The 19,844-nt window shown below is 39.4% G+C and overlaps 1 long non-coding RNA gene across 2 annotated transcripts in view; it reads left to right on the top strand.

The window, feature by feature from the left end:
• The window catches only part of LOC144456760 (uncharacterized), a 171,006-nt gene that overhangs the window by 97,184 nt on the left and 53,978 nt on the right, over window positions 1–19,844 (top strand). The window contains exons 5-6 of one of the 2 annotated variants that reach the window (XR_013485840.1): window positions 4,311–4,363; window positions 11,674–12,047. The exons of the other annotated variant lie outside the window; for it this stretch is intronic. This is a non-coding gene — a long non-coding RNA (uncharacterized LOC144456760). Of the gene's footprint in view, window positions 1–4,310; window positions 4,364–11,673; window positions 12,048–19,844 lie in introns of those variants that run through there. 2 annotated transcript variants of the gene reach the window in all.

Genomic DNA, 19,844 nt, shown 5'->3' with positions numbered 1-19,844 from the left:
GTTTGTTTGTTTGTTTGTTTTTAACAAGAGGTTTTATGAGATAAGTATGCCAGTATTTGAATGAATCAGTGACCCAATTCACATGGCTACTTCCACCATCATTGAAAATTGACTCATCTGTTCCTCTTTACCTCTGAGATTTCTGTGCATATCCTCCCACAATTTTTCCTTCGGGGTCCTGGTCCAAATCCCATCTCAGATACTTATTAGCTTGAAAACTTAGTCTCTCTGGGACTCAGTTTCCTCATGTGTAAAATGAAGGAGTGGAGTTATTGACATAAGTTCCCCTCTAGCTCAAAATTTAAGGATTTAGGATCTTGTGTACTTCTCCATTGCTCTAAGGGTGACCTACAACTTTAATACTTTGGAAGTTGTGGGTGTTCCATGGCTAATGATGATGCAGTATCTCTGGAAGAATGTTGTTTTAGGGTGAAGCTTGGATTTTTCAAACACTCAACAGTTTACCAAATTCAGTCTTATTAGCAGTATTACTCCAATTCTGTGCCTGGTTGATTTTCTATCTGCAATGTCCACATAAAATTTATTTGTTAACAAAGATTTCTTTCCCTTATTTTTGCCCACTTGTTACCTTTCTTCGGATTTTATCCTTCCTTGAAATTATATGGCTTATTGTGGTTTTCTTTCTTTCTTCTCCACTAATTGCTATTTGAGGAGATAACAGCTTATAATCTTATATCATTTTCCTCCATAAAATTTCCATTTACTTTTAGTTTTTTCTTTAATTTTTTTATTCTAAATGTAAACATCAAAAATTCTATATATGTAGCAAAACAAAAAAGAGAATTATATATGAAAACATTAATTTCCATTTCTTACTGCTTGCTTTTTTTAAAGGATACAATAAATTCCATATACTACTTTTTACAATGGTCATGTTTGTCCATGTTTCCTTTTGAATTCTTCTGTTTATTTTTCTATACATTTAAAAAATATTTCAAAGGTTCCTTTTATTTTTGGAGGGAGAGGAGCATCACCACTGATAAATTTTTCTTTCCTTCCCTTATTATTAACGGAGAAGAAGGAGAGGTTGAAACTCTTGTAACAAATATGTAGTCAAGCAAAATAAATCTCCATAATGACCATGTCCAAAAACATACTTCTTTCTGTACCTTGAGTCTATCACTTTTTGTTAAGAGGTCAGCAACATTTTTCATCAAAAATCTTATGGAGCTGTGGTTGGTTTTTGCTTTGATCAGAAGTCTTTAGTTTTATAAAGTAGTTTCCCTTTACTATGTTGTTGTCCTTGTATGAAGTGTTCTCCTGGTTCTGCTCACTTTACTCTGTATCAGTTCATTCTATCCTGGGTTCTCTGAAATTATATCCTTTGTCTTGCCTTATGGTTCAATAATAATCCATTACATTCATATATCTCAATCTGTTCAGTGATTTTCCAATTTATGGGTAACCCTTTAGCCTCTAGTTCTTTTTTCACCTCCCTTTTGATATCCCTTTTAGGATGAGGAAGTTTGTTTTTCTTAAAACTATTCTTTCCCTGATACTGTACTCCTTCGTCTTCCACCTTCCTATTCTTTCTCACTTCCTTATTGAGTTTGATGTATTTCTATACTAAACTATGTGTGTGTGTGTGTGTGTGTGTGTTCAACCCTCACTCATTCAGTTCAGAGAAGGGTGAGGTTTATCTGATACCTATACATTTAACTCCATCTTCATGTTTATATAATCTTCTTATATATCCCAATTATGAAAATAGCATTTTTTCTTCATCCAATATTCTTCCTTTAATCACAATATTTTATTCCTTCCTTCCTCCCTTCTCTTTCCTCTCTTCAAATCTTCAGAACAGAATAACCCTCCCCTTATCCTCACAAATTCTGATTCTCCTTAATTAATTTCCTCAACATTCTTTGAGCACATTTAACTTCTGAAGGGACATTTGTTTCTTCACCAGCTATTAAGAAACCAGTACTGTATCATCATACAACTCCATTGAATTGCTCAAATAAATTCACCTTTCCAGATTTCTCTTGATTCTTGTGTTTACATTTCAGAGTTCCTACTCTGGTCTTTTCATTAGAAAGTTTAAAAGTCTTTAATTCCATTAAGGATTCATTTTTTTCCCTCTGGAATTATACCCAGGTTTTTAGGGTAAAGTATTTTTTATGGTAAGCCCGAATATGTTGCTTTTTGGTATATTGTATTCCAAGTTCTCTTCTTATTTTGAGTACAAGCTACCAGGTCTTGTTTGATCCTGACTGTGGCTCCTTGGTGCTTGAGCCCCTAGTTGTTTGCACTCTTTTTTTCCCTGATGGGGAAGCTCTGGAGTCAGAAAGACTCATCTTCCTGAGTTCAAATCTGGCCTAGCTGTGTGACTCTGGGCAAGTCAAAACACTGTTTGTCTCATTTTCCCAATCTGTAAAATGAGCTGGAGAAGGAAATGGCAAACCGCTCCAGTATCTTTGTCAAGAAAACCCAAAATGAGCTCACAAAGAATAGGATACAACTGAAAACAAATATACCACAACAATCCACAATGCCAAACGCTTCAGAGAGGTCAAGAAGGATGAGGATTGAGAAAAACCCATTAAATTTAGAGAAAAATCCTTTAAATTTAATGATTCAAAGGTCATTAGTAACTTTAGAGAAAGCAGTTTCAGCTGAATGATGAATTTGGTTGTTAGACTGCAGAGTTAAAAAAAGAGTGAGAGAGAAAGGCAGTAGACATCGATTATAGATGACTTTCTAGCAGATACTTTATATTTTCATCCATTTTAAAATCTTTTGATTTTCTTCTAAGATTTCTTGTTGTCCTATGGAGTCATCAATTTCTCTCTGGTCTATTTCAGTTTCCGGGGAATTTGTTACTTGTGCAAGATTGCTACTTTCTGTTCCAAACTTTGTTTTCTATCCAATTCCTTACTCTAGAACTTTCTTTTTAATTTTATTTTTATCTCTTGCTTCATTTCTTCTAGGTATTCACATGGTCCTTATAGAAAACCTGTTTTTTCCTTCAAGTCTCTATTTGTAGATATTATGGCATTGATTTTCCCTTCTTGGTTGGATTCCTGGGTATCTCTGGTTCTACAATAATTCTGGTAGCTTGTGTCTGGTGGTTTCTTTGGTTCAATCATCTTTCCAGCCTTATTTCCTGACATGAAGCTTTGTGACAACACTAGACTCCACCTCCCGCTTCACTTTTGTGTAAAGTGGTCAACCTGACTTGGACTCAACCCTGGGATGACCCCCAAATCCCAATTAGCCATCTATGCACTTCCCAGTCCCAAAGCTTTGACATAAAGGGAGCTGGACCTGTAAGGACCCCTCTGTGGTACATAGGAGCAGAATGCTAGAGAGCTCATGGGACAGTGTCACCCAAGGCTTACACTAAGTTTTTCCTGTCACCTTGGGCTGTCCAGAGGCAGTCCTCTACTCTTGCTGATACAATTTCAGAGCCTTGAAAGCTGCCAGTGTCTCTGACTGATGTTTGTTCATGCTAAAAGCCTGCTGGCCTCTTTGCCTCTACTGGCTCTTACTTTGCTAAATTTTTGTGCAGTTCTCAGGTGGAAAAGGTGACTTTCTGGAGTTTCTCATTAGGTTTCTTGATAATTAGTCAGTCTTGTACAATTTTACATTTTCACTGGAGTAAACATGAGGGAGCTGAACTGTCTGCCTCCATTTGGGCAGACACCTTGGCTGGAAAGCCTTCATAATATTTCATAAGGGAATTGATATTCTAAAATGTTGTTGCCCTTGGCTGCTGTGTCTTTCTTCACAATAAAGGTGAAGTTCCTTGTCCAAGTTCACACAAGTATAAAGTGACAGAGGCAGCTTGCCTGACTCCACCTGCAAAGTTTATCCCATTACATGACACTAACTTTCTTCAGCTCTGTCTCTAAGGTCTCTAACCGTCAATGAAGCTTGACTTCTCCACCCCTTTCACTAATCTAGCATGTAGGCCTCTCTCCACCCTCACCCCCCAGCCATGGCCACTTCGCCTCTTTGGCAGGTGACATCTTCTCTCGAGTTCCATTAGCTCAGCTCTCTCCAATCATGAGGAACCAAATAGCTGATTTCTAAAAACCCCTGCCCCCTGTTAAGCCTCACATTCTGTTCTTGTTTTGCATTTAATTCTTTAGATGTCCCCAGGAGACTGATTTTCCTGAGTCTTCTAATTGTACTTTTATAACATGAAAGATACTTTAAAATTCCAGTTTCTGGGTTTCTTTTTTTTTTTTTAAACAATGACTTGGTTTAACCCATACAGTAATCAAAATGTGTTATAAAATTATCTTTTTAAAATATGAACTTAATAAACATTAACATTTCAATAGACAAAGAAGAAAAAGGGAAAAAAGAGTGTGTACCAGATCCTGAAGTCTATTCTGTAAGTGGTTTTTGTTTTGTTTTGTCTGGGGTTTTTTTGTTGTTGTTGTTTAACAGGGGGATGAAGGTGTATATGGTGGTATCTGCTCCCAGGGGAAGCTGGTAGACTGCCCGAGTTTGGTCTCTCTGAGCTATAGTTGAACTAAAACTAATTAGGGGTCTGCACTAAGCCTGGCACCAATACCATGAACCCACAGGGCGGGAGGTCCACCAGCTTGCCTAAGGAGGGGTGATCTGGGCCAAGGTGGAAAACCAGAACAGGTTAAGACCTTGGGTGCTGATTCGTATTAGGATCATGCCCATGAGTGAACACTGGACTTCCAGCCTGGGCAAGATAAATAAACCCAGGAGAGAGAGACAGAGACAGAGACAGACAGAGAGAGACACACAGACAGAGAGAGACAGAGACAGAGACACAGAGAGAGAGAGAAAATAGGAGAATAGGGACTGGGGATGTGGTTTAATAGGTATAGGGAACCTCCAGGTGGGGAAATTCCCTCTACCAGTACAGGTAGGCACTTTCTTTACACCTCTTAGTCTTACAGAGTTACCTAGGACACAGAGAGATTAAGCAACTTGTCCAGGGTCAAACAGCCATTATGTGTCACTTAAACATAGGTCTTTCTGGGCCATCGCTCTATCTTTTTTTTTTAAGTGTGCATTAAATTTAATATGGTAGTAACAAAACTGCCCTGCTTGTCTGTATATCATTCTGAATTTCCTTCTGTTCTTTTCTACACACACACACACACACACACACACACACACACACACACACACACACATATATATACATTTATTAAATGCTTTGTTGATACTCTTCACCTATAGTCTTTTCTGCTAAGAGATGTATCTTTTTCCCTTACAGGCTGCTGTGTATAAAAAGGGGTTTGGTAACCTTTAAAAAATTCTGTCACTAATAATGGCTGACATTTACATAGGGCTTTAAGGTTTACAAAGTGTTTGCTCTATACTATCCCACTTGATCCTCACAACAATCCTCTGGATTAGGTACCAAAGGTGTTGTTATCCTCATTTTATGCATGAGGAAACTGAGGCTCAGAGAAATTAAGTCACTTGCTCGTGAAAGCACAGCAAACACAGGTTGAGGGTAGAACTCAACCCAGGTCCCTTCTGACTTAAGTCTAGTGCTCTTTGTACAGCTTCTCAGCTGTGAACAAACACACTTAGATAACAAAAGGAGGCATTTGAGTGTGCCCAGGCCCAAAGTTGGGCCTTTAGTAGGTTTCCCAAAGTCAGGCAACCATGCACCTGCTGGTCTTTGCCAGCATCTGCTTATCAGCATTTTCTTGGCATAAGCAGGTGGTCATAATGGACAGTTCCAACTTATGATGGGTATTGCCCAATTGGCAGAGACATGCCTGTTGGAGGAGAAAAGAGTCTGTGGTTTTCAGCCAGTGATCATTTTAGCTCCACCTGCCCAGAGTTCATTACGGACCCCGGAGGAAAGCCCATCTATCCACAATGAGCTCCTGGTAGGCAGAGGAAACAATGCTTGAGACACAGGCTATCCACTTCCATTTCGGACAGACCACTGTGTCCCTCTTACTTAGTTTCCCCAGCTGCCCCTGACTGTTATTGTGAACTTCTCAACCCCCTCAGATGCCCCTATCAGAAGGGGGGATGGGGGTGAGGACAAAGGGGGTCTGCTAGAGGGAGCAATTAATCCTTAGAGAAGGAGGAGGAAATATGGGAAGAGAGTACTCTACAAGACACTATTTTCTATTTTTGGCAAAACGTGAACACCTATAGATAAATTGCTCTGTCTACAACGCATCCAGGTTTTACCACCTGTGAATTTAATTGAGTCGGTATCTAAGTACCAATTTAAGTAGTATGTTCATTTATAAAGTTAGTGTTTGAGATTTATCTTCACAACATAAGGAGGATAGATATTTTTTCTTATTATTTTAAATGTGATAAATAAAATTGATGTTTTACTTAAGACCACCTCCTCTTTCAAAAGTAGGCCACAATGTGAGTCTGCTGGTCACTATTTGTATGCATAAAGAAAAACACTCACAAAGCACCCCAACCACCAGAGCCATTTATCTTTCTCTCTACTGCCTTCTCTTCTTCCTGCTGTGTCTTAACCTTCATGATCCTTTCCCTTTGTCTTCTCCCTCGAGCTAGCATGAGCTCTGCTTGGACACATGTGAATGGGAACTGCGCAGGTAGTATCCACAAATGGCGGTAGCATGAAAATGATATCTAGATTAAGCCGGGGCCCTGTTAATTTGGATACAACCTTTATATTCATATATGTTTTGTCCTGAATCACAGATAAAATACAACCTCTCAGTACTCAATAATTACATTATTTTCCCCAATGAGCAGGGAGCTTCTTTTCCAAAAGTGTTTGTCATCCTAGATTGTTTGCCCAAGAGCTAGGCCTAAGGCTGTAGCTGTATTAAAATATAGATGTACCTGGCAAAATGGAATGAAAGACCCTATTGGAGGAAAATGGTGGCATTTGAAGTGGATTCTTGACAGTAGAGAAGTCAGTCAGTCAATCAATAAACATTTATTAAGTACTTACTGTGTAATAGGCAATGTGCTAAGTACTGAGGATACAAAAAGAGGCAAAATACAGTCCCTGTCCTCATACTAAGGAACTTAACATACTATTGCCTCTACTTCAAACATGCAACCACTTTGTTCTTCCACCTACTTACCTCTCATGGCCTACTTCTCCACCCCACCTTAGCCACACAAAGATGGCCACACCCTTTATCTTGCCTTCACCCACAAATGCATCACCTCCATGTTCAAGAATTCCACAATCTATTCTCCAGTCCTAATCTATTGGCTTTCCACCTTTCCCTCTGCCTTCCCTTACCAAGCTCTGCTCTTGATCCACATGATGACCTCCAATCCCTAAACTCTCCATTCTCTCTCAAGCCATCTCCCCTGCACTTGCCACTCTCTCCTCTTTTCCACATCTTGACCCCTTGGTGAACTAATTGAACTCTACACTGTTCTGTTCACTAGGACCCCTAACCTTCTTACCATTTCACTAATGGTGACCTGATAAGCTCCAGCCTTGGATAAAGGCCACCATCTGCTGTCTTCACTCCTACACTCATGCTGCTAAAAGAAGGTGGAGAAAAATCACACAATCATTCCATCCCACTGCAAATTCATGCTACATAACCTCAATTGGATCCTCACTGCTACTAGGCAAACTTATTGTATATCTTTCATCAACTCATTATTCTCCTTTGCACAGCAGCTCTTCAAAATGTTTGCAACTCTTCTCAAACTTCCCATGGCTCTCCCTTTCTCCACCTTTTTAGCTGAGAAATTTGCCTCATATTTTACAGAAAAAATTGAGTCCATTCTCCGCGAGCTCTCTCTTCTCCTCTCTGTCATCTCATATCCCTCATATGCCTTCTGTCACTGTCTCCGCCTTCATATCTGTCTCACATAATAAAGTGACCTTACTTCTTATCAAGCTTAACCCCTCTACCTGCTCAAGCAATCTCTTTCTATCCTCTCCATACCAACAGATTGCCCCTTGCCATCCCCACTCTACCACTTATTTTCAATATCTCCCTATTGGCAGACTCTTTCCCTATTGCCTACAAATATTTTCATGTCTCCGTCATCCTCAGTTGATCCTCCCATCCTCTGTCATCCTATATTTCCTCTGTCCTTTGTGGCTAAACTTGAAAAGGCATTTTATGATAGGTGCCTCCACTTTCTCTCCACTCGCTCTCTTCTTAACCTCTTCTAATCTGGCTTCCAGCCTCACTATTCCTCCAAAACTACTCTCTCCAAAGTTACCCATAATCCCTTACGTGCCAAAGCCAATGACTTTTTCTCAATTCCCATTCTCGTTGCCCTTACTGCAAACTTTGACACTGCTTATCACACTATCCTTCCTGCTTCTCTCTTCTCTCTAGGCTTTTGGGGCACCACTCTCTCCTGGTTCTCCTCCTACCTATTTGACTGCTCCTTTTGAATCTCCTTTGCTGGATCTTCATCCAGATCATCCACTGTAACCATAAGTATCCCACAGGGTTCTCTCCTGGGTCCTCTTCCCTTTCTATACTTCTTCACTTGGTGATTTCATCAGCTCCCACGTATTTAATTACCATCTCTATGCTGACCTATGATTCTCATATCTGTCTATCCTGTCCTAACCTTTCTGCTGACCTCCATTCTCACATCTCCAACTGCCTTACAGACATCTCAAAACGGATGCCCAATGGACATCTTTAACTCAACATATCCAAAACTAAACTTATTATCTTTCTTCCAAAGCCTACCCTCACCTCTCACTTTCTCTGTTACTGTACAGGGCACCACCATCCTCTCAGTCCCTCAGGCTTTCAAACTAGGTGCCATCCTTGATTCCTCATACCCTGTCAACCCCCACATCCAATCTGTTGCCAAGCTTGTCGACTTCACCTTTGGAATAGCTCTTGAATATGCCCCCTTCTCTACTCTGAAACTGCTACCACACTGGTCCAGGCCCTTATCACCTCGTGTCTGCACTATTGCCAAAGCTTGATGGTGGGTCTGCCTGCTTCAACTCTCTCAAGTCAAGAGCTACAAATATTACTAATCCAAACATTTGGTAATTGACAAAGGACCTGCCCCCCATACACATACACACACATGTATGCAAAGAGTATCCTTCAAATTTCCTTAGAACCATCGTTTCTTCTTCTTATGAAGCAGGCAACCTGATAATGGTATACTCATTTTGTTAGAAAGATTGAAGCTTCTCACATAAGGCTGCAAAATCTAATACGTTTCAGCCAGGATACTGATTTACACTGTGTTGGATAACAGTATAAGCTGCCAGCGAGACCCAATCCCATGTATCACTGAATAAGTTTTTTTCTCATTGGTGGGCATTGGCATTAAAACAATGTTAAAATGGAAGCTGATACTGGCAGGGCTTATTCTGAAAGTAGTGCCTTAATTAGCTAAATCTCTTTCCATTTCCAAACATTAAAAGGAACCCATTTTCACTTGCCACTATACTCTTCCCACTAATGAAAAGGACTGAAAGTATATGAGGCAGTACATTATAAGATCAGTGAACGCTCAACAGAGAAGACAAATGCCATTGTTAGAAACAACCATTAAGTTTCCACTTAGGTATTGATAGTAGGAGGCTGATTGTTGGTCCTGAATTCGCTATCCTCACGCCCACCTCTGGACACTTCTCCATTTAAGTTCCAACCAGTCCAGTGTTCTTATTGATCTGTCTGTATCATATCTGGACTCCAAGGTATTGTCAACAAATCAATGCTGGAAGAGACCTTCAGAGGTCATTTGACGCAACCCTCCACCTTCTAGCAAACGGATGGCCATAAAACATTCAGAACAGGTGTCTATCTTAAAGATATTCTGGGATGGAGATTCTATAATACCTCATGATAGCTCATTCCAATGTTTTATTACCTTGTCTTTCTTCTCCACATTAAAACATTTCCTGCTTTAATTTAAGCTTATTTCTTCCTGTTAACCCTTTCCTTCGGTCTTTTGGATACTTGAAGTAAAAGAGTACCCTGTATCTTTCTTAGGTAATTAACCCTCTGCCAGTTCTGAATGTACTTCCTGCCAACTTCTGTATCTCTCTTCTATGGAAGCTCCATCACTGATACCAGCCACTACCGAGTCATTTATTCCCATTAATGGGAATTTTCAATAATCTCTTTATTCAATTTTCACTTGAACTCAGGTAAAAGGCTACACATGGCCAGGTTTCCCCCATATCTTATTAAATGCAAAGCAGAAGTGATCCTTGTAGGTTTAACAAGAAGAAAAAACACTCAATTTTATTTATTTTTCTTTCTGGGAATGATTGACCATCAAAAGAAGGCCTGAGATGAACATGATTTGTCAAGCTATTTTGTGGATAATTAGTTCTCTAGAAACTAGGATATATCAATAAGTATCTGCAAAGTCAGAGATTTAACAACTTAGAGTCAAATATACTTATCTCCCAATGGTGGGGAAGAATGTTCACAGTAGATTATGTTAACTGTCTATCCAAGTTCTTTTTAACACATGCAAACAGCTGTCCTATTTTTCTCACCAGTCAGCAGCCTCTGAATTCCATTACCTGAGTCAGATTTAACTCATTTAAAATAAAGTGATGATCTTTACAATGGAGCAAATAATAAGAGGCAATGGTGTTTCTTTTTTGGGGTAGGAAGTAGCAATGAGTGTCTTGAACGTTAGCTAGGGGATGTGCAAGGTAGATGATGCTGACTTCACAGTATCATGTATGTATATCTGGTAGGGTTCCTATCATGCCCTATAGCATTGCTCATATGGAACCTGGATTCCACATCCTCTGATTCAACACCAACCATGAAATTAGAATGGCAGCTGATTAAATGAGTTAAGGTATGGAGAGTACTTCACAGATGTTAAAGTGAGCTATTATTATTATTATTATCTCATTCTTCTCATTTTGTTCAGTAGAGTTCAGGCAGAAATGGACTTGGGACAAGATACTATTCTGCTATTACTCTTTTATATTTAATGTTCTATGGTTGATTGTACAGGCAGAAAAAAAAATAATTGCTTTTTATAATTGAATAAAACCATGAGGATGTAAGCTTATTTTCTGTAGGTTCAGGCATCCTTGGTCTAGCTCCAATAGTAGATAGGATTACAGGGGTGATATATTCTTCATCCTATTCCCAAATTATTTTGATTTCTTCTCTATAGGTCTCTATGTTTTAAAGTTTTTTTTTATTCCATGCAACTTATTAAAAGCATTGTTCTCAAGCCTGCTTTTGAAAGAAATATTCAACAATGGACCACATCTTTACCATTTCACAATAGTTTGAAAAATGTAGAGAATATAAGATCTCATTGTGTTTGTGATTTGTTGGCTGCAAAAGGCATTTAATACAGTAGAAAAAAAACCACTTCTTTGAAGGTTCTTTTACAACCAGGTGTCTCCCATCTATACATCAAAGTCACTCAAGATGCATTGGAAAGAAAATAAGCCTCTTCAGTGACCCTCTAATGGTAAACATCAGGAGGCATATGTAACAATGAGACTGAATGAACAAATGAAAAAGCATTTACTAAGTGCCAAACACAATACTATACATACAAAAACAACGACAGAGATACTGCTTGCCTTCAAAGATCTTATAGTCTAATAGGGGAGATCTGGTGCATTTGGATTAGTGGTGGCCAAAGAGGGGTGCTTTGGGTTGGAAATTTTGAGGGATGATGGCTGGAAATTTAGGGGAGTAGACTAACACATCCTTTCCTGCAGTAATGTCATTATTGATTTGATTATTGTTCCAGAATTGTGAAGTGGGAGGAGGAGTGAAGCTGGTGAGAAGTTGGACAGAGAATAAAGTGAAGCAGGGCTGGGGCTGCCTAAATCTACTAGGCTTCATAAATCACTGACAATGGAGCTGAAAGGGTTAAGTCATCTAGTGCAAGCTCACATGGAAGAACTTAAAAAAAGATTCTCTATTTGACGAGAGAGTCCATGTGGACAATGATGTTGTTGTTTTCAGATGGCATTACGTTGATTGCAAAAAATCTTCAGAACACCCAGAGAGATTTGTAATTACTCTAAGGAATTTGGCTAGTCCATTGACATTGGAAAGATAAATGGATGAGTAATGTCTGTTGCTCATATTTTAACATACATTAAATGGATAATGTGTAGAGATTGTTCATGGGTATGTGACAACCAGTGCGGATGGCCAATGAGTTGGATCCAGAGTTGAACAAGGAAGAAGAATGGTCTGGATTACCTCCAAGGAAGCTCCTTTGATGAATCTTGAAGCTTCTCATGAAAGCAAAGGCCCATCTTTTTAACATTAATGCTCCACTGGTGCTGCTATGTGATAGTGAGACATGGAATACAGTGGACTCCAAATAATTAAAATGAGTGTCAGACAGAAGGGATGCAGTGGAATGTAGTTGTGATTAGGCTATGACATGTAACCCAATTCTGAAGAACAGGAGTGGCTACAGTATTTCATTGGTACCCTGGCAATGTCATGAGAAAGCAAGGCTCTCCTCTTGCGCACTGGGTGGGCCTCCTTGGTAAACCTATAGGAAGATATGAATTGGAGTGCCATAGAATGGAAAGGCACAGACAGATTACAATCTGTGTTTTTGGAGGGAATTCCTAAACTGATCACATATCTATTTAAGCTGTGACAGACACAAAATTCAAGAGACATAATTTCTGGGTAATTAATAATTTTATTACTTAGGGCTAGTGAGTGATTAATAATAGGATAGTCATTTAGCCATTTCTCATAAACCAAAGACAGATCATGCCAGCTTCTTGATGCTTATATGTCCTTGGAAGAGTGGGTGTTCCAGACATACAGCAATCAACTCTGATTGATTAATAATTAATGAGAGAATGAATATTATAATGAGAGCTGGGCCTATTCTAATGAAGGGTTGGGGGAGGACTTTGATTATGTCACTTTTACTCCTAGACCACCCCCAGCCCTAGGCAATTTAGCAAAGGAGCTATGGTTCACCCAAGTCTGAGTGGAACACAATGGGTTTCCCCACTTGGGTGAGATCTGAACAAGATCAAGGAGAAAGTTAATCCAATCTCATTATCAGCAATGTCCTTCAGATGCTGGCTAAATAACTTAGAGGAGGTTCATTTCTGAATGAGCAAACAGAAAGGGGAAAAATCCTGCACCTCCCCAGTAGTAAATGGTTATTAATTTAAGAGAGAAATTATAATTTGTCTCAAAGCAATGAAGATGGAAATCTCTCAGGTTGTAAATCTTTGAAGATTTCATTTGAGAATTGAGTTAGCTAGATAACCTGAACAGAGAAAACCTTAGTAGGAGTAATAAATGCTACAAAATTAGATTGACATAGACTTTGGCTTTTGAAGTTAACTTCACACATTTTCTAAAACAAGACTCTCCATTCCTAGAATTCTTCAAGCAAAGGTTAGGTGACCACTTCTCACAAATGCCAGCTGATTGATTGGTTGCTTGGTTGATATTATAGAGAGAGTTCCTCTTCTGATATGGGTAGCTAGAGGACTCTTTTAACTCTGAGATTCTGTAAACTGTTTCCATAGCCTCTGGTGAATTCAATGGAAATACAAAGGGGTACAAGAGAAACAAGAACGCATGCTCAGAAGTACAATGGATAAAGTACAAAGTTAATGGGCATTAACCAGGCTTCCAGTTTGATCTACTCTGGTGACAACAATGAATGGAATCTCAGATATCTGGGTCCATTGGAGAACAAAGCAGAGCTAGTAATTCAATTAGAGGAGATCTGGCAAATAGCACTTTACATGTACCTGTACTTTGCATTCAAACCATTACCCCATCTATAGTTTGTCCATATGTCATTCCTCCATATTAGCTTGTAAACTTCTTGAGAACCAAAAAGTAGCTCTTTCTGTCCACAGCAATTTTCACAATACTTCACATATAGTAAGTATTTAATAAGGGTTGGTTGAATTGTACAGAAATGCAAACAACTACTATTTTGTCACATTTAGGGGTAAAGGATCCTCTATGCTGTGTGACTTATTCTATACAAACTACCAATAATCTCAAGCTTTTGGATTATGATTCATAATTCAGCCACAAAGTAGCACATTAGGTGGGTTTGATATTCTACTTACAACATAGTTCCATGAAATCAGATCACGGTTGCCATTCCTACTCCTATCTTGAAATCAAAGACTATCTTTTGCCTTTCTTTGTATTCCTAGCTCTTTGCCCAGTGCCTGACACATAGTAGGCACTTAACCAATGTTTGTTGACTGATAGATTATCTATTCTCCCTGTTCATCTCAATAATGTTTTGATTTTGTCTCTTTTCCCTCTCTCCTTAAATATCAATTAAATAACTATGACTTTTAGAGGCAACAAGGTCCCATGTGTTTTTTGTAACCTTCCAAGTCCTAACTCTGTATGTCAGTACATTTCAACAAGTCCTGACTTAATAATCATGGCAGTAGTACAAGATGAGGACATGATGGATGGCAGAGCAGACTAAGCTTTCTGAGCATCCAAATAAGATAAACACAGACATAAAAGAAATATGTCTCTTTTACAGCATTGAAGCTTTAGACCTGGAAGGGATCACAAAGACTGTGAATCCCAACCCACTCATTTGACAGAAGAGGAAAATAGACACAGAGAGGTTAAATATCTTGTCCTGTATAGGCCCATGCCAGTAAGTGTCAGTAGTAAGACTTGAACCCAGGGCTTCCTAACTCTAAGTCTAGCATTTTAAATACTATATCCTGCTGTTGTAACTTTTTTAAAAAATTAATTTGTTTATTTTTAGTTTTCAACATTCACTTCCACAAGATTTTGAGTTCCAAATTTTCTCCCCATCTCTCCCCTCCACCCACCCAGACAGCATGCATTCTAGATCCCCTTTCCCCTAATCTGTTCTCCCTTCTATCCTCCCCCCCACCCAATTCCCTTCCCCTTCTATTTTTCCTGTAGGGCAGGATCAATTTCTATACGCCATTGCCTGTATATCTTATTTCCCAGTTGCATGTAAAAACAATTGTTAACATTTGTTTTTAAAACCTTCCAAATTCTCTCCCTCTCTCCCTCCCCACCCACCTTTACTGAGAAGGCAAGCAATCAATATAGGTTATACATGTGTAGTCATGCAAAACATTTCCATAATAGTCATGCTGTGAAAGACTAACTATATTTCCTTCCATCCTACCCTGCCTCCTGTTTATTCTATTCTCCCCTTTGACCCTGTCCCTCCTCAAAAATGTTTTCTTCTGATTACCCCCCTCCCCCAATCTGCCCTTTCTTCTATCATTGCCTCTCTCCTATCTCCTTTCCCCTTATTTTTCTATAGGGTAAGATAGATTTCCATACCCATGGAGTGTGTATGTTATTTCTTCCTTAAGCCAGATCCAATGAGAATAAAATTCCCTCATTCCCTCTCACCTTCTCCCACTTTCCCACCACTGTAAAAACCTTTTCTTATCTGTTTTATGTGAGATAATTTACCTCTCCTTTTCTCCTTCTCCCAGTACAATCCTCTCTCCCCTCTTAATTTTATTTTTTAGATATCATCCCTTCATATTCAACTCAACCTGTGCCCTCTGTCTATATATGTGTGTATACACACACACACACGTATGTATATATGTGTATGTGCATATATATATATACACACACACACACACACACACCCTCCAACAACCCTAATACTGAGAAAGGTCTCATGAATTGCAAATATCATGTTTCCATGTGGGAATGTAAACAGTTCAGTTTTAACAAGTCCCTTATGATTTTTCTTTCCTGTTTACCTTTTCATACTTCTCTTGAGTCTTGCATTTGAAACTCAAATTTTTCTATTCAGCTCTGTTCTTTTCATCAAGAATGCTTGAAAGTCCTCTATTTCACTGAATATCCATTTTTCCCCCCTGAAGGATTATACTCAGTTTTGTTTGGTAGGTGATCCTTGGTTTTAGTCCTAGCTCTTTTGACCTGTGAAATAACATATTCCAAACCCTCCAATCCCTTAATATAGAAGCTGCTAAATCTTGGGTTATCCTGATTGTGCTTCCACAGTAACTTGAATTGTTTCTTTCTGGCAGCTTGTAATGTTTTCTCCTTGACCTGGGAACTCTGGAATTTGGCTATAATAGTCCTAGGACTTTTCCTTTGAGAATCGGTGGATTCATTCAATTTCTATTTTACCCTCTGGGTTTAGACTATGAGGGCACTTTTCCTGGATAATTTCTTGAAAGATGATGTCTAGGCTCTTTTTTTGATCCTGGCTTTCACATAGTCCAATAATTTTAAAAGTATCTCTCTTGGGTCTGTTTTCCAGGTCAATTGTTTTTACAGTGAGATAGTTCACATTGTCTTCTATTTTTTCATTCTTTTGGTTTTGTTTTATAATTTCTTGAATTCTCATAGAGTCATTAGCTTCCAATTGCTTGATTCTAATTTTTAAGGAAGTATTTTCTTCAGTGAGCTTTTGGACCTCCTTTTCCATTTGACCAGTTTTGCTTTTTAAGGCATTCTTCTCCTCATCAGCTTTTTGGACCTCTTTTGCCATTTGGGTTAGTCTATTTTTTAAGGTGTTATTTTCTTCAGTGTGTTTTGGATCTCCTTTAGCAAGATGTTGACTTATTTTTCATGATTTTCTTGCATCACTTTCATTTCTCTTCCCAATTTTTCCTCTACCTCTTTTACTTGCTTTTCAAAATACTTTCTGGGCTCTTCCATGGCCTGAGACCAATTTATATTTTTCTTGGAGGCTTTGGATGTAGAAGCTTTGCCTTTGTTGTCTTCTGGTTGTATGTTTTGGTCTTCTTTTTCACCAAAGTAAGATTCTATAGTCTGAGGTTTTGTTTTTTTTCTACCGCCTGCTCATGTTTTCAGCCAATTACTTGACTTTTTAAATCTTTGTTAAGGTGGAGGTCTGCTTCCAGTGTGGAAAAGCTTTGGGGGTTTTGTGCAGCTTTTTTCAGAGATACTTCTAGGAACCTGTAAATTTTCAGTTCTTCTAAGGTGGTATTATAAGGGGCAAGGTGTTTACTCCTTTCCTGGTCTGTGCTCTGGTCTATGAGTGACCACAAGCACTCTTTTCTGCCTTGGAAGTATGAGGAGGATTCTCTCTTTACCACCACCACAAGCTCCACCATGCCAGTTCTTCTCACTGCCCCAGGACAGCCACCCAGAACTGTGACCCAGATCCAAGCCTGGGCAAAACAAGAGAATCCTGCTTCAGCATCAGCACCAGCACCAGCAAAGAGATCCCTGATCAGCCACTTGATTATTCCTCTGACTGTGGGCTGAGAGCTCTGGAAGCAGCACTGTGGCTGCCACCCCAGGGCTGCATCAGGTCTAGGGCTGGACCACGTTCCTCTCTTACCACAGTAACAGAACTTTCCTACTGACCTTCCAAGTTGTCTTTGGTATTCATGGGTTGCAAAGTCTAGAAACCACCACAGCTACCCGTGATTCAGTCCTCTGAGGCCTGCTCCAGGTTCTCTCTACCCCCCTGCTGTAATTCTTAAAACCCACAAATGAAGAACAATTGAAACCTCTAACTTTGCCCAACCAGGAATGTATGAAATGCACAAAACGCACATAGCAATCTTGTGAGGAAATTATTTCCAGAATTAATGCCTTCTTTGATTTCTTCCCCCAAACATTTGCATATTTCTAATCCTTTCAACTCTAGAATGGGGTGACTTTCAGAAGGACTTGTAGATTTCATCTGAAGCAATTGATCAAATCAGCCTACTCCATGTTGGTGGCTTTGAACATTTGAAACTTGTACACTGGGTCATGCATTTGCATGGATTCAAGTTCAAAGCAGAAGTTAGCTTCAGGCTCCAGTTTTATCTTATGGCACACTATAAGCAGAGCTATTGTACCTGTTTCTCTCCTTGATTGGCCACCATTTCTGAGTGACTTGGGAACAGTTATCTATGATATACACTTTCTCTCTTCTCTCTCTCTCTCTCTCTCTCTCTCTCTCTCTCTCTCTCTCTCTCTGTCTCTCTGTCTCTCTCTCTGTCTCTCTCTCTCTCTCTCTCTCTCTCTCTCTCTCTCTCTCTCTCTCCCTCTCCCTCTCCTCTCTCTCTCCCTCTCCCTTTCCCTCTTCCTATCCCTCTTCCTCTCCATTGTCCTCTCCCTCCCTCCTTCCCCTTCTCTTCTTTCCACTCTCTCCTGCTCTCTCCTCTTCTTCCCTCCTCTTTCTTCCTCTCTCTCTCCCCCCCTTCCCTCTACTCCTTCTCTCCCTCCACCCCCCACACATACACATACACACATAAACGCACACATGCTTATTTTTTGTATGGAAAATGATAAGTGACTTAAGGGTAAGTCTTTCTAATAATTTAATTCACTTCACTGAATTATGATTCTCCATGCACCATTAGTTCAATCAGAAAGCAGCTAGAGTACAATGGGAATGAACCCTGTTTTCAGCACGCGCCAGTCGACAAGGCAACATGACTGAGCAGCCAAGAGTATTTAACATTACATTTGTTGTTGATTTTGAAAACAAACAAATGTGCATTGACGTAAAGCAATCTAAAAATTCAATTCAGGCATACTGACTTTTTCACACTTAGGCATCAGAGAGGAGCTGAGAAACAGCCGAATCAACCAATAATGGATGAATGCCAGTCAATGATTACGATGTACATTCTTTGGTTTTCATACCTCCTGTCTGCCACAGGATGGAGGATGAAGTAAGATACCCAACTGGTGCTTGGAACTTTTCATAGAACAGGAAAATAATTATTTCCTGGGTTTCAAGCTAATCCCTATCTCTTCCTCAACCCTCCCCTTCTTTTTTCTGACATTTTCCAGACAAGTTGTTTCCTATATTTGGAAGAATTTCAATAATTTATTTTCTGATGTTTGTTACCTTGGGAGAGGCAGCCTGAACTGTACTGACTAATTCTGATGTGGTTCCTCTGTTGTGATACATGGTCATAAATTTGAGAATTTCTTCCTTTGGGTCCTTTTTTCCATTGGCTTATTTCCCCCAAAATTGAAACTCAAAAAAAAGCAACCTGTTTTTGTCAGTTGAATTTCATGACATGCCTTACCCTGCCTTATGAAAGCACTTTTGGTGATATGCTTTTTAAAAATCAAATGAATCAAAATTAGTTTTGTGTTTGGATTTATTGATAATTTTGTCCCTACCCCTACCCTTCCCTGCCCCCTTTTACCCCCACCCAGTACTAGCAACCAGGAGATAAATTGAAATGTTCTGACATATTCATAAACCTTAGGATCCTAGATTCAGAGATGAAGACCTTATAATTAAGCACAAATCCTTCATTTTACAGAAAAGGAAACTGAGGCTCAAAGAGATTTTTTTTTTTTTTAGGCAACTTGCCCAGTAAAACTTGCTAGTAAATATCTAAGGCTGTTGTTGTTGTCCATCCTTCATTCTCAAAGAGGAACATGATATCATGGAGGTGATGCCATGACATGCAAGTGAATTAGATTTAAGTGAAGGAGGCTGTGCAAAGTCACCAGCTTCACTTTCTCCTCCAGAGCCACCTGTGTCCAGTGGCCAGATACACATCAGGACGCCTGGAGGCAGGGCTTGAAAGGAGGCATTCCTGACTCCAAGCCCAATGCTCTGTTAACCCCAGAAAACTAGGATGTGAAATCTCTGATTTGCTGGCTCCAGGAAGTCCAGGGCAAGTTTTTGCTCCCAGAAAACTAGGTATTGTTGGATGCAGGTGCTGCTTTGCACACACATACCATACTATAGAGTCCCTCAATAATAAGAGACTGCTATTTAACACACTGTGCTAAAGAGTGTAATTGTATGTTCCGATGAGGCAGGCAAGCTGCTGTCTATTGAAGGCTTCTTGGTTTGGGTCTTTTTGTGCATGTGTGTAAAATTGTTTTAATTATATCCTTAATGGCCTAAAATTCATAAGAAACTAGAAAAGCGATAAATTGATATTCTTCCTGTGTGTGTATTGGTTGATTGTATTT

The sequence above is a fragment of the Phascolarctos cinereus genome, unplaced genomic scaffold (assembly GCF_003287225.1).
Source record: "Phascolarctos cinereus isolate Bilbo 61053 unplaced genomic scaffold, phaCin_HiC Scaffold_1;HRSCAF=81, whole genome shotgun sequence".
NCBI classification, from domain to species: Eukaryota; Metazoa; Chordata; class Mammalia; order Diprotodontia; family Phascolarctidae; genus Phascolarctos; species Phascolarctos cinereus.
The sequence above is the reverse complement of the archived record's forward strand: the minus strand, read 5'-3'. Positions and strand labels throughout refer to the sequence as shown.